This window comes from Cavia porcellus, unplaced genomic scaffold, assembly GCF_034190915.1.
Source record: "Cavia porcellus strain 051 isolate PalLab524CR breed Dunkin Hartley unplaced genomic scaffold, mCavPor4.1 scaffold_13, whole genome shotgun sequence".
In the NCBI taxonomy this organism is placed as follows: domain Eukaryota; kingdom Metazoa; phylum Chordata; class Mammalia; order Rodentia; family Caviidae; genus Cavia; species Cavia porcellus.
The window spans coordinates 4,821,825-4,846,999 of NW_026947496.1; the positions used below are offsets into that span (position 1 = coordinate 4,821,825).

At 47.7% G+C, this 25,175-nt stretch overlaps 5 non-coding genes across 5 annotated transcripts; 2 read left to right on the forward strand and 3 right to left on the reverse strand.

Annotated features, from left to right (window-relative positions):
- Window positions 1–1,982: 1,982 nt before the first annotated feature.
- Trnaa-agc (transfer RNA alanine (anticodon AGC)) lies at window positions 1,983–2,054 on the reverse strand. The gene has a single exon. It is a non-coding gene; the product is annotated as a tRNA-Ala (tRNA).
- Window positions 2,055–2,478: 424 nt separating this feature from the next.
- On the reverse strand, window positions 2,479–2,550 carry Trnaa-agc (transfer RNA alanine (anticodon AGC)). Its single transcript has one exon. It is a non-coding gene; the product is annotated as a tRNA-Ala (tRNA).
- A 4,296-nt stretch (window positions 2,551–6,846) lies between these two features.
- On the forward strand, window positions 6,847–6,918 carry Trnaa-agc (transfer RNA alanine (anticodon AGC)). Its single transcript has one exon. It is a non-coding gene; the product is annotated as a tRNA-Ala (tRNA).
- Window positions 6,919–13,276: 6,358 nt separating this feature from the next.
- Trnaa-ugc (transfer RNA alanine (anticodon UGC)) lies at window positions 13,277–13,348 on the forward strand. Its single transcript has one exon. It is a non-coding gene; the product is annotated as a tRNA-Ala (tRNA).
- Window positions 13,349–20,631: 7,283 nt separating this feature from the next.
- Trnat-cgu (transfer RNA threonine (anticodon CGU)) lies at window positions 20,632–20,705 on the reverse strand. The gene has a single exon. It is a non-coding gene; the product is annotated as a tRNA-Thr (tRNA).
- Between the last annotated feature and the right edge of the window lie 4,470 nt (window positions 20,706–25,175).

Below are 25,175 nucleotides of genomic sequence, written 5' to 3' on the forward strand. Positions count from 1 at the left end.
CCTCAAACTTGCAGCGATCTTCCTGCCTCAACTTGCTGAGTTCTGCCTGCACCAACAGGCCTGGCCCAGACTTGAAATTGTATTACAAAGCCACTGTGTTAAAAACAGCAGGGTACTGTACTGGCAAACAAAACAAAACACCCCCCCACACACACACAACACACCCCACAGAATAAACCCCTGAGAACCAGTGGAACAGATTGGAAGATGCAGAAACAGCTCAAGATATATTTAGCTACCTTATCTTTGACAAAAGTGGAAAAACACAATCATTGGAAGAAAGATAGCCTCTTTAATGATGCTGGAAAAACTGGTTTCCACATGTTGAAGATCAAAAATCAGACCCATATCTTTCACCATGTACTAAACTTAAATCAAAATGGATCAGCAGGGCATGGTGGTGTACACTCCGCAATCCCTCAACAGACGGAGGCAGAAGGATGCAAGCCTGTCTTTCTTTATGGCAGGATAATACTCCATTGTATATAAATATTACATCTTCTTTGTGCATTCATCAGTTGATGAGCAGGTGGACTGTTTCCAAGATTGACCTGCAAGTTTGAGGTCAGTGTGGACTGACTACAAGGTAAGTTCAAGATCAGGCTGAATCTCAGAGCAAGACCTTGTTTTTTAAAAAAAAATCAAAGTTCTAAATATTAAAGCAGAAATGTTAATTCTGCTGGAAGATAAAATATGTAGAACTCTTGAAGTCACTGGTGTAGGCAGAGACTTTATGAGTAAAACCCGATCATACAGGAACCATCACAAAGAATCAACAACTGGAATCTCATTAAAAGACATTTTATAAGAGGAACCACCAACAGAGTGAAGAGACAACCTACAGGCTGCGAAGAAACAATTTTGTCAGCTGTTTGTCAAAGGACTACTACCTAGGAACTCAAAAAGATTAGATTACTATCTAGATTGAGTCCTAGATTACTAGAACTAATAATTACTAGATTAATATCTAGCACTCAAAAAATTTAAAGACCCAATCCAAACGTGCATCTGACATAAATATACACTTTTCATATGGAGAAGTACAAATAGCAAATAAATATATGAAAATGTGTTCAATATTACTGGTCATTTGAGCGATGCAGATTAAAACAATACTGAGATTACAACTCACCTCAGAAAGAAATCAACCAATGACAAATGCTGGAGGAGCTCTGGGCACAAAGGAACACTTCTCCACTGTTGGTGAGAGTGCAGACTGGTACTACCACTGTGAAAATCAGTGTGGAGGTTCCTCAAACTACTAAAACTAGAGGTTCCATTTGACCCAGCTATTTTTCTTCTAGCTAAATCTTGGAAACAGTCCACCTGCTCATCAACTGATGGATGCACAAAGAAGATGTAATTTTTATATACAATGGAGTATTATCCTGCCATAAAGAAGGATAAGCTTGAGACATCTCTAGCTAAATGGATGCACCTTGAGAACATATTTTTAAGTGAAATAAATTGAACACACATGATCAAATATTGCATGGCTTCTCTGGTGTGAAAAACAGAAAGTGTAAGTAAGTGGGAAATGGAAAGAAAATGCTCAGAATGGAAGGGAAACAAGGGACTGGAGAGGGGCACAAAAGAAGGGAGAAGAAAAACAGCTTTTATAAATGAGAAAAGGAGTTAAGAGAAGGGAAATGGGGAAAAGTTATATAACATACAGACGTGATGAATGTTCTTACATATATGTAACAGGTACCGATAAAAAATGCAAAAGAAATGCTATGAAAAAATTTAGAGCACGCAATCAGTTCTTTGTATGCCACAAGAATTAAGAAATTTGCCAAGGCTGCGCATGTTGGAGTAGGGCTGTAACCCCATCGGTTGAGAGGCTGAGGCAGGAGGATTGCTGCAAGTTTGTTGGCAGTTTGTTAGAGTGAGAACTTGTCCCCACAAGAAAAACCAGAACAGCCTGTACCTCAAAGGTCCAGGTATTTTCCATTTGACCAGTGTAAAGCCACCTCAACTATTGGAGATGCCGGGGATTGAACCCGAGGCCTCGTGCATGCTAAGCATGCGCTCTACCACTGAGCTACATCCCCACCTGTAAGGTGGTCCGCCTCGTCATCAGATCAAAGCCAATCTGCGCACTCGGGGCATCGTGCATGCTAATGCTGGCTAAAACAGCAGGACTGCCGAATCCAAAGCCAATCTGCGCTACTTGGTGTGTTCAGAGGGGCCCCGTCTCAGTCAGACAATCAAAAACTACCGGCATGGGGTTTCCATCACCGAGCTACATAATCCAGACACTTTTTTCAAAGAGGAACAAGGCCACCCACACTGGAAATGCGGGGTACAGAACACGGGTCATCGTGCACGCTAATGCGGGCTAAAACAGCAAAGCCAGCCTGCGCTATTTAGTGCCTTCAGAGGCAACCCGAGCTCAGGTAATCAAAAACGGGTGACCTAGACACCACCACGGGAGGAAGAGCCTCTCCTTCCACTAAGGTACAAGGCCGCCTATGCTGGAGGTGCCGGGGATCGAACCCGGGGCCTCGTGCATGCTAAGCACGCGCTCTACCACTGAGCTACACCCCCACCGCTCTGCGGGCCATCTCCCCACCCACCCGTGGATTTTCAGAGTTGGAATCAAGCGCTCACGGGCCCGCCCCGCCCGTCCGACTCTGGGCGCGCGAACTGAACCTGCGGGCTGAGCTCCGTCCTCCCGACGCTTGGCTGGGAGGCGCCCTACGCGGGCCTGCACTGCTCCAGGCCACAGCCTGGGAATCCACGGGCGGCACAAAGTGGCCATCGAGTCAACGAGGATGGGCGAAGAGACTCTAATTCAAACACAAGCAGCAAAAAGAAATCACCTCACAGCGGTTCCACAACCCCAGCACATTTCCGCGTGGGAAGAGGATGGTCTGTGGGCCCATCCATGCCCGGCGCTGCGACCTCATCCCGGCCCAGCTCGCACAGGGAGGGCTGCAGCCAGTGAGGGAAGCGAGACCAAGCCATGACAGTCTGGCCAGGCCCGCGTGGGCATAGAAGAGGGGCTGGCAGCATGGAGCCCAGAGATGCCCACGCTACCACGTGGGGGCACGGTCCAGCAAATAAGGTAAAGATTCCCGAGTCCACGCTGGAGAGAGGGAGAGGGACAGAGACAGAGACAGAAAGAAGCAGAGACAGACAGAGACTGACAGAGAGAGACAGTGACAGAGAGACAGAGATGGAGAGACAAAGACAGACACGGAGAGTGTTATGGTTTGTGTCTGGATGTCCACCCAAAGCCTCGTGCAGTCATGCTTTTCTTTGGAGGTGACTGACTCCAGAGTGAGTGTCTGATTGGTGCCGGTGCTGGCATTGGGGTGTAAGTGCTGCACCTACCCTAGGGTGGTTGTGGCCTGCATACAGCAGAAGAGACAGAAAGCAACTGCTCTCATGCTCTTCCTTTTTTGGCTCTTGTGGCTTTGCTGTCCTCTGCACCACGGACTGCTGCCTCTGGGCCATGGGCCACCCTGCCTAGGACCCAGCTGATCACAGACGGAAACCTGTAGGAACTGTGAGCTAAATAAACCTTTCCTTCCTTCATTTTATTTTGGGCATCTGGGATTTTGTCAAATCAATGAGAGAAAAGTAACCAAGACAGGAAAGAAGGGCGGAGAGAGCAGAAAGTGCTTCCTCAGGTCAAAGGCCAGTTCATAAACGCAGAGTGCAGGAGAATCATCCCCAAAGCTGCAGAAACCTGAACAGCCAAACTCCTGGGCAGCCAGAGCTGGGTCAGGTCTGGAGGAGACAGATGGCCTCTCTGTGACTGTGGCATTTCTGGGGACTCCCTGGAAATGGGGAGCCTGCCCAGCGTGGGGATGTCCACATCCTGCTCCCAGGCCGTGTGTCTCTCCCTGACCCAGGCTGGTAGGCAGGAACTGCTTCCCTTTGCACTGGGACGTCCAGGTCTCCCGACCGGACACAGCGAGGGGAAGCTGTGAAACGGAAAGAAAAAGTAGTAAATAGGAAAATGTGTTCAGTTCCTAGATCTACGCAAAGGCTCCTCCGACCTCAGACTGGAAGTACCACTCGTGAAAGGGAAAGTAGGACTCACTCAGAATCTGCACGTTTTGCTGTGTGAAGGACCTTGTTCAGAGAAAGAAGATACAGGCTTCAGGGTGAGAGAAAATATTTCCAAACCACATATTTCAAAGAAACTGTGTATCTACAATATATAAAAACATACGTTTAACTTTTTAATCTAGATAGCAGAAGAGGAAGATCCATAACAGAAGTAAAATAATTTGCAGGACAGGTCGGTAATACAAAGGAGGAATATTTTAATACACACCTGTCGTTACAATGTAATTCAGCTAAAAACAATGTAATGCCCCTTTTCAGTATTGTAGATTGAATTCAGACCCTTTGCAATGAGCTACATCCCAGCCCATTTTATTTATTTTTAATATTTTTTATCTTGAGATGAGGTCTTACTAAATCACTAGTTTGCTCAGTCTGGGCTGGAACTTGGGATTCTCCTGCCTCAGCCCATTGGAGTAAACATAAATATTTTGTGGGAAGAAAGAAAATAACAGACTGACCTGAGCTGACCTGTGTAGGGCTCACAGCTCCCACTGCAGCACACTCAGTGCATGCTGGGAAGTCAGCTCTGGACCCACGGTCACAGTGGTGCCACATGAGGTCTTCCACACTGGCCTGGCAGCTGTGGGTCCCCTGTCCACTACCTTCCTTTCCTTCTGTACTACTCTGACAATGCCTTCCAAAACGTTACAACATGGCTGGGCATGGTGGTCCACTCCTGCTGGCGATCCCAGCATTCAGGAGGCTAAGGCAGGAGGATCCCAGCATTCAGGAGGCTGAGGCAGGAGGATCACTGCCAGTTTGAGGACAACTTGGGCTACACAGTGAGTTCAAGACTAGTGTGAACCTCATAGAGAGATTTTGTCTCAAAAAACAAAAAACAAACAAAGAAAGATAAAATAAAATAAAAACAGCACTAAAAACATTACAACAAAGTTACAAGGTCTAAGCTAGGAGTTTGTAAATAAATTTCAAATCTTATCCAAATAAAATATCCTCCATCTCCTTTCACACGATGTGCCTAGAAAAAAAGCAAATGACTTTTAACCCTAAATTACCAAAGCAGCCTGATTTTTCCACAAATTCATAAAAATGACAAATAACATCAGAATTTTGTTATATAATTTTTAAACCTGCATTTTAAGATTTTTAAGGAATCTTTGAAGCACAGTTACTGGGGCCAGCAGAGCAAATCTTATCTGCCGCTTGTCTCACAGTCTTACTAACTAGGGAAGTGCGCACACACACAAAATGTTTTAAAACATTTTTTAGATAGTGGACAAAAAATGGAAAGGCTATTTCAGCACACGCGAGTCCCGCGATGCCCAAGCCCGTGCTCCGGTCACGCACTCCTCACTCCCTTTTGCATCCCGCACTCCCCGGAGCCCTGCGCCGCAGCAGTGCTGTGCAGACTGAGCCCTGCAGCCTCACTTGGGCTCGCGACGGGATCGTGGGGCCCTTGGGCGGGATGCTTGCGTGACGGCTCCTGTCCCTGTCACGAGCCCCGGTGCTTCTCCCTTGCCGACGCCCAAGTCCGCTGCCCCGCTGAGGCAGATGCGGGGAGGCGCGCAGGACGCTGACGAGTCCGCGGAGAGCGGAGGGAAGCGCAGGCGCCTGGGGGCGCGCGGCCGGGACCGGCGGGCGGCGGCGTCTGCACCCCGCGGACAGCGTCCTCGGCCCGGCGGCTTCCAGCCCTCCTCGGGGATGTAGTCAGCGCGAGGACCCCCGCTCGAGCCCTCCGGACCCCGGCCGGCGTGGTTCTCCCGGCCCGGCCAGCGGGGTGCTCGGAGCGCGCTCGGGTCCTGTCCGCGCTGTGCTCCCGGCGGGCCGGGCCCGGACCGTCCCGAAGCCGGCACCGCCCAGCCATCAGGTTCAGACCCGAATGCGCCCTGCCCTCCCCAGCCGTCCTCCTCCTCACGGGCACAAGTTGTCTCTGAAGTTTCACATTTGTGTCCGGAGGGTCTGAGCGCGTGGTTAGGTCCCGCGGGAGCTGGCGGTGCGCAGCACACCTCTAATCCCTTCCCACGGGCAACCACCCGCCTCCCCGCTCCCTGTTACGCTTCTCTCATTTTGCTCTTTAAAGACGTGCGCTTCGGGCTTCTCTCACCGAAACGGCGCGGTCTGAACCCTGCACAGGCCGCAGGCCAGCAGTCAGCGTCGGCTCCGCCGCGCAGGGCTGGGCGCCCCCATCCGGTCTGCCTGGGCGCTCCCGGCGCCCTAAGAAGCGCCCCTTCCTCCCTCTAGGCCCTCAAACCTGGCCGTGTGGGAGCCGCTGCCCCGACTGACCCGCGGGTGGGCCGGGTCTGCGCCTGCGGGACCGGGCTTTCTGGTGGCACGAATCGGGACCCGGCTCTCAGCTCGGGGATCTGGGTCGGGCCAAGGCCACCCGGGCCGCTGGGTCCTCCTTGGCGCCCGCTGCCCTGCCCCGGCCCCGTGGGCCTCGCCGCGGCGGTGGGAGGCTCCAGAGTCCCCGAGGCACGCGCTTGCGGCCGCTTCTGGCAGGTGTCCTCGCGCGGGCGCCTCTGTCCCCTCTTCCGGCCCTGGCCTCTGCCCTCTCTGAGCGGGTCCGCGTGCCCAGCCAGCGTGGGCGCGGGTCACGGGTGACCTCATCTCATCCCAGCCGTGGCACTCCACGGGTCCGGGCGCAGGCGCCGGATGATCCGTCCGGTTCCCGGCTTCGGGGGCCTTGGGTGCGGAGGAGGCCACTCGTCGGCATCGGAAACAGCCGGAATGTAGCAGGCTGGGCCCTTTGCTTCCATCTAGAAATGCTAAATCCAGGAGTATAGGGATAAGGACCGGCGTGGTGGGGGTGTAGCTCAGTGGCAGAGCGCGTGCTTAGCATGCACGAGGCCCTGGGTTCGATCCCCAGCACCTCCATGGTATTGTACTTCTGCTTTTCACTTAACTGTTACTCCAACTGGAGTGACTCTCCAGCAAGACACCCTACGTGGTAGATTCAATTTTAGAAACCGTTCTGTACTTTCTTAACAGTAAGTGTACTATTTTATTCTCAGCCACGGTACACGAGGTTTCCAATTTCTACACCTTTGCATCAACTCTTGTTTGCTGGATTTACAAAATGGTAATCTATGGGAGATAGGAGCTGACTGCAGTAGTGATTTACACTTGCCTTACAACTAGTGATATGTTTGTTAGCCAGTTGTGCATCATCTCTGCACAAGTTTCTGTTCAGGTACTTCGCCTGTTTTGAGTTGCATTTTTCCAGTTGTTGACAGTAGGAGTTCTTTACATGAGTTCCAAATATTCCATGTCTTTTGAGTCTTTTAAAAATTTTTCACAAGACCCAATGTCTACTTTTATTTTCTTTTTTTCTGAGCCCACTTTTCACTACGTGGCTCAGGCTGACCTCGAACTCTAGATACTCCTGCCTCTGCCTCTCCAGTGCTGGGATTACAGGCCCGTGTCACTGTGCCTGGGTCCTCCTCCTTTTCTCCTCCCCTCCCCTTTTGCCTTTGCTTTTACCAAAGAAAAGCATGACCACATTAGTGTTGTGAAGCTTGTCTTTTGTTTTCTTCCAACTTCATGCTTCCGCATGTGGGTATCCAGCTTTTCCAAGACTGCTTGCCGAAAACGTCCAGGCCACCTACCCAGGTCCGCTGTCCGGAGTCCCTCGGCCCCGTGAAGGTCTTGCCTGCACCCCGTTCTGCTCTGTTGGTCTCAAGTCTGTCTCTGCAGTGTTGCCAGTTTTCACAAGTAGGCTCCGGCTCAAACCGCCCCGCCCCGCTCGCCCCGCCCCGCTCGCCCCGCCCGCCCCGCCCGCCCCGCCCCGCTCGCCCCGCCCAGCTCGCCCCGCCCAGCTCGCCCCGCCCCGAGGCCCAGCAGCGCTGGTGCCGGACCGCGGGGAAGCCTCAGCCGGTGGAGGGCTAGGCTGGTCCCGAGCGGAGCGAGCGCTCGGAGAGGGGTGGGTACCCCGAGTCCGGGTGGACCTCGGCGCTTCCAGGCCAGTCGGTGTGGGGTCCTCTGTGTCCCAGGGAGGGTGTCGAGGATTTTCGTCCCACGGAAAGAAGTTTTACCCAAATTCTGTGCCGCTGGGGTGTCCATGCCTTCGGTGGCCTCAGAGGGCGCCAGCGCGGGTTTGGCTTACGCAGCAGCACAGCAGTGCCCCGGGTTCCGCAAAGGCCACAACCCGGAGTCGGGTGGTGAGAACTGGGTGGTGTGTGTAGACGCAGATCCACCGGCTGCTTTTGCCGTGAGTCTGCGTGGCGTGCCTATAAACCATCAGTTATAATGCGATTCCTTGGGCCCAGGACAGTTAGCAATAGCAATGTTTTCGCCTTACCTACACTTTAAGGAGATGCCTGTAACTGAACCTGGGTGCCTTTGTTAGCAGAGCATCTGGTTTTTGATTTGAGAGCCCAGGGCTCAAGTCCCGGTCACTTTAGTCCCAGTTTGAACACAAAATGTAGCAGCTTACTTCTCATCCTTGTTGGGCGCAGGCACTCAACATACCATACCCCACCCGGGACTAAGGACCACGCCAGCTTCCGCAATGCGCTACATCCCTCTTTAAATTAGCCAACCCGTGCGCACTTCGTGCTCACTCCTACTCTGTGGCAACTCCTGATTGGCCACAGCTGGATATAGTAGCCAGAGCCTGCGTCCCATTCCCGCCCTGCTTCCTTGTGGCAGCCTGTGATTGGTCATGGCCAAATATATAAACCAGAGCCCGCATAAATAAACCAGCAGTTAACTGTCGTCCACAAGATCGTCTCCTGTTTCATTGGGGCTGCGCCAGTCACATCCTGTGTCAAGAAGTGCTCTCTGGGTAGAGAAACACTGACCACTGATGAGGTGTCCGACTCCGGACTTTGGGGAGCTGTAAACTGAGGCCTCAGAGGAGTGACTGCATGCTCAGAATCTAGTCTCCTTGCTGGTGAAGTTATGATGCCTTTCACCAAACTACACTATTGTAAACCCAAGTATCGAGTTCAGTCATCCAAGTATCGTAATCCTCTTTCTAGTTTTCCTCACAATCTAAAAAGTTATATTTGTAATCCCATTGAGACGTTATTGGAATCCCAGCAGGTTAATTCCAATCTACCATCATCAGTGCAATCCATGGTCCGAGTAAGGACACAAAGGCATATTCCAAGTTAAGGGCAGCCAAGGGGTCCTAAGTCCAATCCTTGTGAGAATGTGCTGACAAAGTCCTTGGTCCTAGGCCTCTCCCAGCATTTATTATCTTGTGAAGAAAGCGGGTGGCTCAGGGATGAGTGATAGTGAGGATGGCGGGATTACTGAGTAACTTGAGCTGGCTGACCAGGTGCAAGAATGGCATCTCTGTAATTGGCAGAAATAAAGATATGTAGAAGGATCAATTTACATAATCCAATTAAGGTAACAGTGGAATTGTTTTAGGGGGGCTATCTTCGGTTTCTGATATGCAAACTCTTGTGCCTTGGGGAGTCATACCCTCTTATCTTGAGATTCCTACCCAGTTGACATTCCTGGAGCTATTTGCTCTAATATCTCGAGAGCTCAATCCTGTATTGTGGAGAGCACCATTCAAGCAAACAGGACTGTCTGATGGCTATAAACTTTGAACTTAGCACCTCAGCTAGCCTTATTTGCAATGCTCAGAGCCAACTGAAGAGAAGGAAATATCCTAGCCAGCCTTTTACATATCAGTATAAGGAAATGAGTCTCCACGTAATCAAAGTCACAGTAATTGTTTTGGATTCAAAGGGAGTCACGGGGGTTGTCTCCCACACCACACTACAGGATAAACTATTCTCTTCTGGTTAGTGATAGGTTACTTTCTTTTCACTTTTAAAGCAGGAGAGAGTGAATTTGGCTAATGCTTTCTGGGGATTCAGTCTCCTGTTTTGAGTGCTCCAAGGCAGAGACTTTGTGGTAGAAGATGGAGCAAAGATGCTTTGTTCTTGGTGTCCAGGAAGTGAAACAGAGAAACAGCACCAGAAAGGAAGGGGCAAGGAACCAGACACGATACTTGTGACCCACAAATGTGCTTTATTTTATTTATTTATTTTTTTTATCGGTACCAGGGATCGAACTCACGACCACCTGCTTGCAAGGCAGGTGCTTATTCCGCTGAGCTAAATCCCCAGTCCCTAGAAATGTGCTTTATTATCCCCCACCCTGGCCATTTCATAAGCCAGTCAAGTTTACATGATTACGATTCGTACTCACATCTCACCACTTGTCAACTTGACACCCAGCAAATCTTGGACAAATGTTTAATCTCCAAAGAAAGACAAAAGCAAGTTCATAATACCTCCTAATAGGATACAGCTATCCTGTGTATAATTAAAAAATGCAATAATCTATTTCCAAAGTCTCAATCACCCCAGCATTGCTAAAAAATCCAAGTCAACATCTCATCTGAGACTCAAGGCAAACTCCTAGTCATGAACCCCTGTAAAAATTAAAAAGCAAGTTATATAATCCCAAGATACAGTGGCACAGGGCAAACATTCTCATTCCAAAAGGGAGGATAGGAGAGTAGAATAAAATGAGATGACAGCAAGACTGAAGCCTTGTGCAGCAAACATTAAGTGCTTTGGCTCCATTCTGTCATCCAGGGGACATGGTGGTAAGATATGAGCTCCAGAGGATTTAGAAAGCCCTGTTCCTATGACCTTGCTATCATAGCCTGTTCTTGGACTTGTTCTTCTCTTGAGCAGCAGCTTTCCTTGGCAGCCATTCATATTCCTAGTGTCCCCACCTTCCTAGGGTCCCCACTGCACATTCAGCTTTACTCTCAGCTTCACATACTACTCGCTAAAGCATCTTGCTTGACCTCCCAGGCCTTCCTTTGACATCTGCATGGAAGTGCTGCAACTCATATTCTGCCTGCATGAAAAACCAGCATGACATGGACAATGCCAAAGTCTGCTGCCAGCTTGAGCAGTAGCCAGCCCCCCTTGGATCATGGTTGTAGCATCCACTGAATGCCTTGATGGATGAGCACCATGAAATGAATCCCAGGGAACAAATTCCCTAGGAGACCCCTTTGAGCAGGGTTTCCAGCTATGTCAGCTGCACATTGTTAGCATTCTAGGACCACAGTTTACACTGGAGCCCACTCTTAGCATTGCACAGTTGAAGGCTTTGGACAAATGAATAATCACTCAATAGTTTTACCTGTTACAAAAGGTCATATAGTTAGAATATAATTCTATTCTGTATCACCTTATACTGTATATTCTACATAGTTAGAATATAATTATATTCTGTAAGTCTTTCAAATAGTTTCTTTCTTCTAGCAATATATATATATATGTTTTTACTATGTTTTTTTCATGACTTGAGATAGCTTTCTTGCTGGGTATGGTGGTTCATGCTTGTAATCCCAACACTTGGGAGGCTGAGGCAGGAGGATCATTGGGAATTTGAGACCAGCATGGGCTACAAAGTGAGCTCAAGGCCAGCCTGAACTGCATAGTGAAACCCGGTCTCAAAAAGACAAAAAAAAAAAAAAAAAAAAAAAAAAAAAAAGACATAGCTTTCTTTATAGCATTGCATAACATTCCATTGGATGTGCAACAATTTACTTGCTGACTGAAGGACATCTTGGTTGCTTACAAGTTTTAGGGATTATTAACAATGCTGCTATAAAACATCTGAATCTAGGTTTTCATGTGGAAGTCAGTTTTAACTCCTTTGAGTAAATGCTAAGGAGCTCAATTATGAGAGTTTATTATGATAAGAGGATGTTTAATTTTGTAAAAAATGGTCATATTGGGCCAGTGCCTTCCTGGCAAGCACAAGACCATGAGAAAATGATATTCTGTTCCCCAGTGACAGAGTTTGCATTTCCCCTGCAGCAAGTGAGCATTTTGTTGCTCCACATCTTTTCACACTGTTCCCCTCACTCTTACTTGCTGTGTGCTGCAGCATAAGCCCTTAGCATAGCTGCTGTAGCTACTTTAAAATGTCTGCTAACTCAATGTCCCTGCCATTTCTACTTCTGATCTTTGATACCCATCTTTACGCTGTTTTTGTTTTGTTTTGTTTTTTTAGATGGCCCTAAAGTTTTCTTCCTAGCTGACATGCCGTCCCAGGTAGACAGAGCTGCTGGGAGTGGTTGTGGTACTGTGATGATGCCTCTGCCAGAATAAACCTTCCCTCCTGTTGTCGTTGGTACCTGTGTCCATCTGAGAAGCCCAGAAGCTTAGCTAAGTACCTCAGCAGTTCTACATCCTGGGTGAGAGGACAAGCCCCTAATGCTCTTGGATGTTATTCATTGTGTCAATTTGAGAAGGCCAAAAGTTTAAGTGATTCAGCAGGGTCCAGGGTCCCTACTTTGCTAACATCCTCAGCCTGTGCAAGAGGAGGGCACAGAGACGGTGTGAGTGCCACACCGACCCGAGGAGTGTAGCCTGCTTACGTCAGAGAGGAAAAGTAAGCTTGTTTGCCCTTTTTTGCTCCTGCTGCCTTTGCTGTGTTCTGCACGTTGAGCTGTTGCCTGGGTACCTCACCACCCTACCGGGGAGCCAGCTGATTATGCACTGAAACCTCCACAAACTGTGAGCTACATAAACTTTTCCTTCCTTAATTTTGGGTGTTGGTTATTTTGTCTCAGCAGTGTGAGAAAAGCAACCAAAATAGAATTTTTTAGGTCGTAGGTATTAGGTATTTTATCCCAGCAATGGGAAACTGACTAAAACATTTATGCTAAAAGTTCTTTCTAAATGGTCACCTTCCAGATACATATTTTAATCTTTAACGTGGCTCATACCCATTCATTTCACAAGTGACAGGTTTGTTAACGTTGTGTTCTTCTCAGAGCAGGCAGAGAGCAGGCTTACACAGCTCAGTGCCCAAGCGGGGGATCTGAGCCTGGACACCTCTTGTCCCACCACCCACTCAAGGACTCCTGATCCCAGTTAGACTGACTCCCGTTACAGTACACTAGGAGATGTCCCAGCAGTTTGCGGGAGTCATCCATGGCTCTCCTCATGCGGAGGCCAGTCTTTCCAGACGCTCTCAATGTGAATGCTTGTATTTATAGTCCTGCCAGGACAAAAGCCAGTTTTGCAGCCCTCGGATCTGAACTGAGCCTGCGCAGTTTCACATGAACTCAAAGCCTTGAGGGAAGCTTCAAGAGGAACACATTAATTTGCATAAATCTTTCTGACTTTCTAGACCTTTATGTAAATGTCACAATTCTTGTACAACGAACTATACAAAAATGTAGACAAGTTGTTAAACGTACAGAAAGAACAGACTGCCAGAGCTCCTCCCTCGAGCTGGGGGTGTAGCTCAGTGGTAGAGCGCATGCTTTGCATGCATGAGGTCTCGGGTTCGATCCCCGGCACCTCCAACTTATTATTTCTAAGGTTCCACAGTGCCAGGCTGAGTCTCACAAAAAAAGAGCTTCTTGGGTTTTATTTACCACTCCTAAGATTTCTAAGCAAGTTAAACAGTATCTGATCAGGTTCCGCCTGCTGCTTCCTGTTTTGAGGAACTAACAGTGTGGAAGGAAGCTGAGGGGTGAGGGACAGGGAAGAAACGAGGCGCTGCTCTCTCCTTTAAAGGTTTTTCAGCAAACAGCTCAGCAGAGAGCAGATCTTCCTCACAAATGCTTCTACTTCTCATTCCCAGAATCTCCGGGAGAATTTTCTCTTAACGCTGAAATCTTACCTCGATTTTGCAGCCTCAACAAAAGAGCGCCGGAGGCTGTTTCTCAGGCGAGCCAGGTCGCCCTGCTGCGACGTGTGGAGACGCTGCTTCGGGTTAGTGAAGGTAAACTCCGCTCGGCACCACGCCAGCTCGGGCCTGCGCTGCTCGGTGAGGGCTGCATCTGTGCGCACGCTTCTTTGCCAGAGCAGGGATTAAATTAAACTTTTATTTGTAAGACTGAACAGCTGAGATTCATTAAATATTTTAAATATATAAACTAAAATTAAATATTGTGAGATTTAGAATTTAAAAGCCTAAATAAATAAATACAAAGGGGGGCTGGGGATTTAGCTCAGCAGCATAAGCGCCTCCTTTGCAAGCGTACCATTGTCAGTTCGATCCCTGGTACCGATTCAAAAAACTTTTTAAATTAAAAAAAAAAAGCAAAACTGACCTTTTTTTTTTTTTGGTCTTTTTCCTTTTTATCAGTACCGGGGATCAAACTCAGGACTGCCTGCTTTTCAAGACAGGCACTTATGCCGCTGAGCTAAATCCCCAGCCCCAAAACAAACTGACCTTTTCATGAAACTAAAATTAAAGTTATTGAATATCGTATAGAGAAAAACCTTTGTAAATGACAAAAATCAACTGCATAAAAAACGATTCATTTACACAGGTCAAATTTAATATGATCTTTTGACAAACAAAAAAGCAAAGATAAATGCTAAAGGTGGTTGTAGTGTTAAAATGAATGGGAGGGCTGGATGCCGCGCGGTGGTGGGCTCTCCTCTGCCTGGGCCAGGCCCTGGCTCCATCCCAGCTCCTTCCCACCCAAGCACTACAACAACAGTGCGCGTTGGCGTTTGCAGAACAGTTTCCAGAAAAAGCCAATCAGGAAATGAGTACAATAATTTTTTTAAAAAACTTAACCAACAATTTCAATGAAAGTGGACTTTGCATCTGGTACAAGGAAATGCGTGCCTGGTGTAGAGAGGGCAGTGCTCCCGTGGAAGAAGAGCTGGAGGTGACAGCGATTTTGACTGAAAGTATTTTGGACAAGAGAATTTAGTATATTTTGTCTGAAACACTCCCATCAGGCAGTGGTATTTATTTTAGTCAATTTGATAAATTATGGTGTCACTGCAAGTAAAAAGAAGAAAGAGAGGCAGGCAGATAGAGAAGGAACAAAAGAAAAAGAAAAAAGACAGAAAGGCACTAATCAAGTAGTGAGCAAATGCGTAATGAATCACATTTTCTTATCCAAGAAAACTGCGCCTGTGCTTTCGCCTCATTACGGTCAGATGGCTATAACACAGTGTGTCGAAACCCTAATTCCCAGAACCTGAGCATGGTTGTGTGTGTGTGCATAGAATATTAACATTTGAGAAGATGGGCTGAAGGGTATATGGGAATTCCTTGCCTTATTCTAGGTACATTTCTGTAAAAATATTTTTTTAAAGTAAGGTTTAAAACGAGAGTGAGAAATGACCCAGTGCCACTGGCTGATGTCCCCGTTCAGCTGATGGCAGATCCACGGCATGCCTCAGACCTTGTTCTTCAGAACCCTGTGCTTTCTCCCTCGTACGCCTGGTCAACCACTTTATCACCAGCTTTTTCTCTGTATTTATAGACATTCTGATTTCTTTTGTTTTTGTGACAGTAACGATTTGCTCCACTGAATGAGTTTTGCTTTCCCCAAGGGGAAAACAGTGTTAGATCAAATAGCCACCCCACGTCCTGACCTGCAGGAGTTCTTTGCTAGGTTCGCGCAGAGAGGAGCCTGACTGCTCTCTGCTGAGCTGAAGACCTACAAAGTTCCTGTAATTCTCTTTGGATCATGTCTTAGTGGTTACTTGTCTCTTTGCTGGGACAAAATACCCAAAACCCAAAATTAAGGAAGGAAAGGTTTATTTAGCTCACAGTTTGTGGAGGTTTCAGTCCATATTCTGCTGCCTCCAAGACAAGGTGGCATGGCTGAGGGGCAACACTTCAAGGTGGTAGAAGAGAGCAAAGCAACAAGAGCCAGAAGAGGGAGAACAAGCCTCTTTTCCTCTCTTATAATCTACACGGGTCCCCTCCCACCCAGGACAGGTGTAGAATTACAAAATCTCCTTTCCCTCTTGCACAAGATGAGGATGTTTACAAAATAAGGACCCTGGCTCCTGCTGAGTCCCTTAGTTAAGCTTATGAACTTCTGAAGTTAGCACAATGTATAAATCATAAAGGATTATCTATTTTGGAGTTCAAAATAACATAGAAGACTCATCCTCCAATTTCTGTTAGCTTGGCAACTAGAAACTTCTGAGAATCAGAATACAGAGCTGAAGTTTCCATGGAGAACCCTCAGTTAGCACCACTAAATGCTTTCTAAAACATCAGCAATTCATTATCGTAGGCGAAGAGGGAAAGGGGAAAAACTTCATTATTATTGTTCTGTACCTAAGCAAAGGCTACTTTTTAGTTTGTTTTATTTTAAAGTAAATAAAACAGAACAGAATAGAGCCAATCAAAACAAATCAATGAAAGCATGATAAGACTAATGAAAGCATGATAAAACAAGATGATAGGAAATCAACAATGATTTCCATAATATATCTTGTTATCTTCAAAATAACTGCCCATACTATCAGACATAATAAAGTCAAACAAAACAAAACAGAATAAAACCAAACCAAACCAAACAATGAAAATGATACAGGACTTCAGAGCAAGATAATAGGAAATCAGCAATGGCTACCACAGTGCCTCTTGTTATCTTCAAAATAGCTGTCCAGATCATCAGACACAGGCATGTAAAATTAACCAGACAATATAAGAACTAAGTTGCTTCTTTACTTCAGTTATTATCTTTTCAGAAATTTCAGATGTGTTTCTTCTGATTTCTACTGTCTGTGTCTCCTGAACTTGTTCTGTGTGAGCTGGAGGTCAGAGGTTGCGTTTTGCTCCTTCATCTTGGCATTTTCCTGTGTTTCTCTGAATCAGCCCATTGCTGCATCCCAGGTGCTTCCTTTACTGGCTCGTGGTCCCTTGGTGTAGTGGATTGGAGAGGCATGGGGCAGTGGTTCACCAATGTTCCCCCAATGGTGGAAGGATCTTGGGGTACAGCTTCTGCTTTGGGTCCCCAATGGGCTCACCAGATCTATCAGAGCCTTGGGGTATGGCTTCTGGTCTGGGCTGGTGCTGGGCTCATTGGATCCCCCCAGGCTGCTGGCTTTTGGCCTCAGGGCATGGTTTCTTCCGATTAACTCCATTTGTTTACAGGTTTGGTTCAGCTCTGATATTTCTTTGCTGGTTTTCTGTCTAGCTGATCTGTGTCTCTGTGACAATGAAGTATTGAAGTCTTCCATTACAACTGTGTTATTGTTTATTTGATTTTCTATGTCTACCAATAACTTTTACATAGTTGGGTGCTCCTGTATTAGGCCATATATATATATATATATATATGATTGTTATGACATTTGTGCTGTCTCCAGCTTTCTCACTGTCACCAGTCAATCTTGCATTATTTTTGCTTCATCTGTAGCTGTTGGATTGATTTCTCGTGGTCTCTTGCTGTTTCTGAGATATCTTTCTTTTTCATGATTGCTAGCTGCAACTGTCTTCAAGACCTGAAACTACCATTTCATGTAAGAGTTGTGGGATGAGGGGATGTATCCGCTAGGGTCACTGGAGGAAGACAGCTCTACGAGGTATCTGACAACAGCTGCCTAGAGTCAGGTGTAGAAGACAGCAAAAGGGCCATTTGTGCACTAGAGAGCTGGAGGATCTAGTCAAAAGTTGAATGTCTGGAACTCAACACAGAGTTCCAGGTGAGCCTCTAGTGGAAAGCTGAAGGGTCCAGATGGACAGCTGAGGAGCAGGCGCTGGAAGCCTGGGGACAGACACCAGAGGTGATAGTTAAGGCTGGAGCTCCTCTGGAGGACCAAAAGGGGAGATTTCCTTCTTGCCTTGGCCCTCCATCCAGGCTATGAGCCTATGGGCTAGCGCCATCCACACCAGGGCGGGCCTTCCCTCTTCAGTTAAGTCCATCACCCAGACACCAGAGCTGTGCTAATCTGTTGGGCATTTCATTTTTTTTTTTTTTTTTTTTTTGTCTTTTTCATTTTTACCGGTACCAGGGATCGAACTCACGACCGCCTGCTTGCAAGGCAGGTGCTTATGCCGCTGAGCTAAATCCCCAGCCCCACTGTTGGGCATTTCTTACTCGAGTTGATACTGCAGTTAACTGCTACCCAAAGACTTCCATCAGAGGAAGGCCTGGGAGGCCAGGAAAGGAGCCCTGCACGACAGTGTCTGAAGTTTTGGGGCTGAAACCTAGGATGCTGTGGTGACCCTAGGAAGTCAGAGATGTTAGAGGCAGAGAGCGTCTGCTAGGGAAAGCTGCAGGCCATGAGTGGAGTCCACCCAAGCGAGAGTCCATGTAGGCTACAGCCAGCAAGGTTAGAGAAGTGGGGCTCCCCTAACCCCTGAAAGTCGCATTTTACCACTGTGTGCCCTGGTTGCCAGATATGAAGCTGCAGAATTTAATGTTTGCTGTTCTGGGTTTCGATTTTGCTTTGGTCAGATTCTTTTCTGTCCACATATTCCTTTCTTTTTGAATGGGAAAGTTTATCCAGGTGCCACTGTGCACTGGAAATGTTCACCTTTTGTTTTTGAATTTTACAGGAGCTTGCAGCTAAGAATTTGTCTTGAGTCTCAGAGGAGGCTTTAAACTTGGACTTTTCAGCAATGCTAGATGAACTAAATACATTTAATATGAAGTGGACCATGAGCCTTCAGCAGGTCAGATACAGGAAGTTATGGTTTAGATTAAAACATGTCCCCAGAGTCTCATGTGTTCAGAGTCAGGCAGTTAGAATGTGATAGAATCAGGCAGACACCACTCATCAGTAGATGGACCTATTGATGAGTTCATGCTAATGAGCTGTTAGGAGATAGAGCCCTGTTGGAGGAGGAGACTCACCGGGTTTGTGCCTTTGGAGCTTGTGTCTGCCTCCCCAGAATCCTCTCTTCTCTCCCTGCTTTCTGCCTGCCATGGGTTAAGAAGCTTTTCTCCACCGTGCCCTTCTGTCATGACTTTTCTGCTTTGGGGCTAGCCAACCATGGACTATATCCTGTTATAAATGTGCAAAAATAAACTTTTCTCCTCTGTATTGTGAGTGTTGGGTGCTGTGTCTCAGCCACAGGAAAGTTCATGTATCACCTAACATGGATAAAGGGATACCTTACACTGTTTGAGAGCAGCTTTAAGAGGGGGTTGTGCATGGCAGAGTTCCTCCAGAGCTGAGGTCAGTGACTTCATACCAAGAAATATAATTTCCAAGTATGGTTGTGCATGCCTATAGTCCCAGCACTCAGGAAGGCTGAGGCAGGAGGATCACCGTGAATTCAAGGCCAGTTTAATCTATATAAGAGAGCTCAAGGCCAACCCAAACTACATAGTAAGACCCTGTGTCAGGAAAAAAAAACTTTTTTTCATTTTTTTTTTAGGGGAAAAGAAAAGAAGAAAGAAGAATAAAGAAAAAAAATGTAATTTTATGGGACTGGCATGACGGCCTTGAGCAGACATGTGAATCTAATGGCCCGATTTAAATCGAGGAAAGTTGGGAGAGGGGATGTTCAGTGGTAGGGGTTTTCCAAGCTTGGGGTTCCATCCTCAGCCCAGTCTGCTTCTCCTCAAAAAAGAATATAGAAAGTGGTTCAGGGGTACAGCTCAATAGCACAGCGCCTGTGACAAGCGCAAGTCCTGAGTGTGACTCCCAGTATCAAAAAAAAAAAAAAAAAAAAAAAGCAAGCCAGGAAGTAAAATGTTAAACTGGGCACAGTGGCACGTGTTTAATCCCAGCACTCTGGAAGGCTGAGGCTGAGGCAGAAGGATGGCAAGCTTGAGCTCAGGCTGGACAACTTTAGGGTTAGGTACTGCCTCAAAATAAAAAAATAAAAAGGGGCTACGGGTGCAGCTAAGAGGGAAGGCACTGGGTTCAATCCCCAGTGACCAAAAAAAAAAGAGTTTCTCTTAACAGATTCAGTCTTTCTAAGATCCACCTGTGGTTTTAGAACTCTCCTAGGCTGCACTGAGGAGCCCACTTGAGCCTCACACATGCAAAAGTGGTGTTCACTGCTGGCTGCATTTCCAGCCCTAGTGGTTTACTCTGGATTCATGGAAGTTTTGCTCAGTGGTTCACGGACACACAAGAGATTTTAATGAATACTTTGAAAAAGTATTAAAAACTTTGTGTATGGTGCATTTGTGTGTGTTAATAAAACTCAGCTTACATGCCATACAATTGGAAGAATTATTTTCCTAAACCACCTTGGATGCTAATTTTATAAATAAGATTAGTTGGAAGCCAGGCATGGAGATGCATTTCTATAATCCCAGCATTTGGGAGGCTGAGGCAGGAGGATCACCATGAGTAGAAGGTTAGCCAGGGCTATTTAATGATTTCAAGGCCATCCTGGACTGTATATGGAGACCCTGTCTCAAAATAAACGAACAACAATGAAAAAATGAGATCAGCAGATATTTGAGTTCATGAGAAATACCAGGCTTAAATCCTAGCCTCATCCCCTACTTCTAGTCTATAATCTTTGGGCAATTTACTCTGCTCCCATCCTGAATTTCTTTTCCTCTAAATTATGTCGAGTAAAACTTACTGGAGGATTTCTGTAGATTGAGGACACTGAGAAAAGACATAAACAGCAGCACAGTGGAGTCCCGTGGTCATTTCCATAGATGTGTAATCTAAGCTTATTTGCACTTGGTAAAGTCCAGGGAGTGTTTTAAAAGATCATTAACCCGTTTCCGGGTTTATTTCAGGAGTCCATGTCCTGACAGGTCCTGAGCACCAGGATGCAGTTAGTCCCGTGGCCCTCAGTCTTCAAAACGCAGATGGCACTCTAAAAGATAGATGATCAGAAAGATGAGCTTGATGTGAGGAAAGACAAGGCCCGGATCTAAAACATTCTCCCTGCCCACCGAGGCCCTGCTGGGATTTGAACCCAGGATCTCCTGTTTACGAGACAGGCGCTTTAGCCAACTAAGCCACAGAGCCGGCTGTGCGCCCCTGTCCCTCTGTGATCAGATCGTGTTCAATCAGGAGAAAACCCGCGTGGCAGTCGGGGTCCTCCGGCTCGCGCCTCCGGGAGACGTTCGCGGCCGGCGGGACCCGCCACGACCAGCGGAGCCCAGAGGCCCGAGGGCGCCGGCACGCTGCCCGGCCAGCTCCAGCTTTCAAACACGCCGCCTGAACCCTGCGGCCGCGCGCGCGCCCGCCCGGGAAGCCGGACGCCGGAGGCGGAGCCGGAGCCCCCGCTGACCTGTCCTGCCGGGGCGCCGGGAGCTGCGTGCCCGGAGGACGGCGGGCTGGTGCCGAGCACCGCGCACACCCGGCCGCCCGCGGATGCGCGGGACTGCATCCAACGGCTGGTGTCCTCATGGCCCAGGGCACCATCTCTGTAAGCTTCGTCTCTATGACAGGCCAGCGCAGCCAAAATCCGTTTATAATGAGTATTTTCAGTCTGGGTGGGCGGAATCTGCAGGTGTAGGGCCACGATACACAGCACCTACGGTAAACATTAGCCATTCCAGAATTAAGAAAAGTCGTTGAACTGCTAGGGACTGAGCTTAGTTTCCTCTCATTAGAACAGAACTTGGGGCTGAGGCCGGGGCTGGGACGTGGCTGAGTGGTAGAGTGGGTTCAGTCCCCAGCTCCACAGAAGTCAGCAAAGCAGGCGCTCACCGCGCAGCTCCAGCTCCTGGGGGAGAACTCGGATGCTGGCTTCACCAAGCAAAGGCCTGCAGGCCCCAGCCCGGTGAGACTCCTGAAGTAATTAATTTGTTTGGGCCAGGAAACAAACCCAGAGCCTTGCACATACTAGGTGAATGGTTTACTACTGAGCTACACTTCCAGGCTACTGAGACACCCTCCACCACCCAGTCCCAGTGAACTAATTTCCCCCCAATCATATGGGCATTCCCAGTTTGCAATCCCACTCACAATATTTTTTCAGTGAATATAACTTATCTTCCTGTTAATCAGCAGAGTAACATCCTGTTCTCCTCCTCTTCCTCTTCTAGTACCAGGGATGGAACCCCGGCCTCGCCTCCGCCCTGCCCCTGGCTCAGATGGCACTATTTGTTTGTTTGTTTGTTTTTTAACTTAATCCAGGCTGTGTAAACAGTCACATCACTGCTTCACTGATGTGACTTTCTGAATTCCAATTAGCTGAATTCAGTACGACCAGGGCTACATAAATCTCAGCCACAGGAGTAGCATTAGGAAACATTTGCAGTGAACAGTACTGGTTGGTGCCCAATGAGAGTGAGGTGGTGAGTACCTACTGTGTGCCAGGCTGGGAGGACCACCTGGGCCGCTCTCCTTGAAAGAAGAGCAGTTGTCTGCCTTTTAACTAAACGTGGCGCAGTCTCCATGTCCTGACAGGCACAGACTTTTCCTTATCCCCTCAGGAGGCTTTCAGCAGTGCAGGTGGGTCTAGCCGGGTGCTGATGTGTAGTCTTTGAAGCGAGTAGAATGTGTGGTGTTGGGCTGCCCTGTAGCTCCCAAAGTAAGGGAAGGAGAACTACAACCCTGCCAGCTGTCACAAGGAGGAGACTGCCCAGGGCACAGACTACACATCAGAGCTGAAGCCCCAGCCATGAATCACTGCAGACTGCCTCAGCTGTGCTTTGCAGGGTGGGGAGGAGCCGGGGTCTCGCCCACTCCCTGACCCCTGCTCACACCTGGCCCAGCTCATGGCGCTCACATATTTCCCGCCTCCTCACAGTCACTCTCCCTCCAGCCACTCCCTTTTCAACAAAATCTGGGTGTGCGCCTGGGTCCAGGCCTGGTGCTGGTGAACCACCGTCTTGGCTCCTCATAACTCTTGTCTTAGTATCTCTATTCTCGCTGTGAGTTGCACTGGAAGTGGTAGATTGGAATCAACTTACTGGAATTCCAGTAACTTTTCCATGGGATCACAAATGTGAACTGCCCTGACCAAGATGAGGACCGGGACTGGCTCTCTAGACCAGGCTTTGAAATCAGTTCTGTGGCTACAGCTAGGCATGCGACAGCTACGGGTGACAGGAAATCAGTGGAAATGTTGGAAAATTACGCAAGGATAATAGAAGTGCAAGGCTACGGTGAGCACCGCAGGGCGGCCTCCGGTTCAGGACACAGCGCAGCACGCTGCTGCAGGAAGTTTCTATATTGCTCAGTTACACTAGACCTTAATTTCTTCCCTTTAATTTATTCAAGTTTTGTTGAAAAGTGGGTATCCTGACCACTTTCTGTTCTCTGAGACATAGCACCCAGGCCCCTGTGTTATAACTTGGGCCCCGGTATAAAATCCAAGGAGGCAAGAGACCGAAAATTTAGGTGGCAAAGGCTTTATTTCCAGGCCTGGCGACCAGTCTCTGGGAGCCAATTTGGAGACTGTGTCCCAGAGACTGAAGGGAGGACTTTAAAAAGAGGCTGGAGGAAAAGGATGGGGGGAGAAACAAAGAAACATGCAGAGCCATCAAACTTGTTGACCCGAGTCTGGAAACTGTATTGCTGTCCACTTAGCTCTGACAATCTCGGGAGTTCCTGGTGTTTCTCAAATTACTCCCATCCTACAGACTGACATTATCTCGGAGTGGCACATCTGCAGCAATATTTGGAGAAGAAAGTGGGGAAGTTAATTATCCCAGGACAGCTCGTCTTTGCTAGTGAGTGCGAAGGGGTCACGAGTTATGAGATGCTGGAACTTAAGTTTTACAAAGATCTGATATCTAACTCATTTGATACATACAGAACAAAAGGAAAGCACCGATCGGGGTTTGGGCCATAGTATTACCCGGTAATTTCTTTGAAGCTAAACAGTTCTTAAACTTTGGGGCAGGCTCATTTTATGACAGATCATCACCGGGTCGGGAGGAGGTCACCAGAAACCCAAATTCTTTATGGCCTAGATAGATAGGTGAGGGGAGAGGGAGGCAATAAGGCGCCATACAGAACAGAACACGTTATGTGTCAAGGTCAGGGTAAAGGGTTAAACTCATATGCAAATCTCTCTGCACACAAGCAGGTTACTTTAAACAAATGTAAATTAATTGGCCATTCTAGTTTTCTTTAGCTCTTTAGCGGAGAATAGAGGCGCCTAGCAGTGATTAACAACCCTTGTTAGCTTGTTTTAGCACAACTTCTGTAGTTTGTAGAGGGCAACAATGGTTAACATATCAATTAGGTGAGACTTTTGCAATTCTTTACAGAGGAGAGTATTGCTCAACATATCAATTAGGTCACTTAACATATCAGTTAGGGAAAAAGGATAAAACAAACACCTTTAGTAAGCCACTTTACAGGTTTGCTATAATACACATATAACGAAGCTATTTTCTTAGAGTACAACACCTGGAACTTAAAAGGGGAGAGGTTTATTCTGGCTTCCGTTTCAGAAGTCTCAGTCCCTGTACTGTTATTACAGGCAGCTGAACTGGATAGAAATATTCTAGGCAGTCAGACAGGGATGGGCCCTCAAAGGAGACCGTGTGCAAGACCAGGCCCTTGCAACAGTGGAGGAGACAGACACCTCCCACCGTGGGCCAGACATCAAGACAAAAGACAGATCAAACGCACCCACATCCTGAGGACTGGTATGCTAAATAGTTCTCTGTCACCCTGAGGAAGCCAGGAGTCACAGCCGAGCCCCTACAGGAAGTCACTGCTCTGTTTGCATGCCCGCTTGCTGTGTGACTTGCTTCCCCATTTGTCTCTGATTTAATGAATTTTGCCTGAGCATTTAACCTTATTGGTTGAGCATAGTTCTGTCCCACCTCTAGCCCACTTTGCAAGTTCCCATGTTTTCCCGCCTTCGAACCTTCCTCACCCTGTGGTTTTGTTCTATAGAAGTCCCTAGAAAACACAGCCTTTAACAACCCGCTTGGGACCCCTTCTGTCTCTCTCCCAGACAGCAACTTTCTTTCTCTCAGTAAATATATTCTGCTGTTAGCCTTCATTGTTCCTAAAATTCATTCTTCGATTTTAGAGAACACAAACTCCTACCAGACATCCAGTAGGTGGGGTTTCTTTCCCCTGTGTACTGTCTTCAGTGGCAAGGCAGGACGGGCCTGGGTGAGGGGAGCTGCTCACCCCCCGCTGCCAGGAAGCCTAGAGAGCCAGGAAGAAGGGGGAGCCAGGCCTGTCCCCACTCGCTGACCCCGCTCTGCTGATGCTGATAACGGGGAATGAAATTCCCAACCTGCTATATGTCCAGTTTGAGTTCACGTTCTCTAAAATCAAAGAATGAATTTTAGGAACAGTAGAGGTTAGAGCAGAATATATTGGGAGAAAGAAAGCTGCTGTCTAAGAGCGAAACAGAAGGGGTCCTGAGTGGGTTGCCAGGGACTCCGCTTTTCTTAGAGACTTTTATAGAGTAAAATCATGAGGTTAAATGGGTCAAAGGTGGGGAAAAGTGGGAACTGACAAGGTGGGCATAGGCGGGACAGAACTGTGGTCAACCAATAGGATTAATTGCTCAGG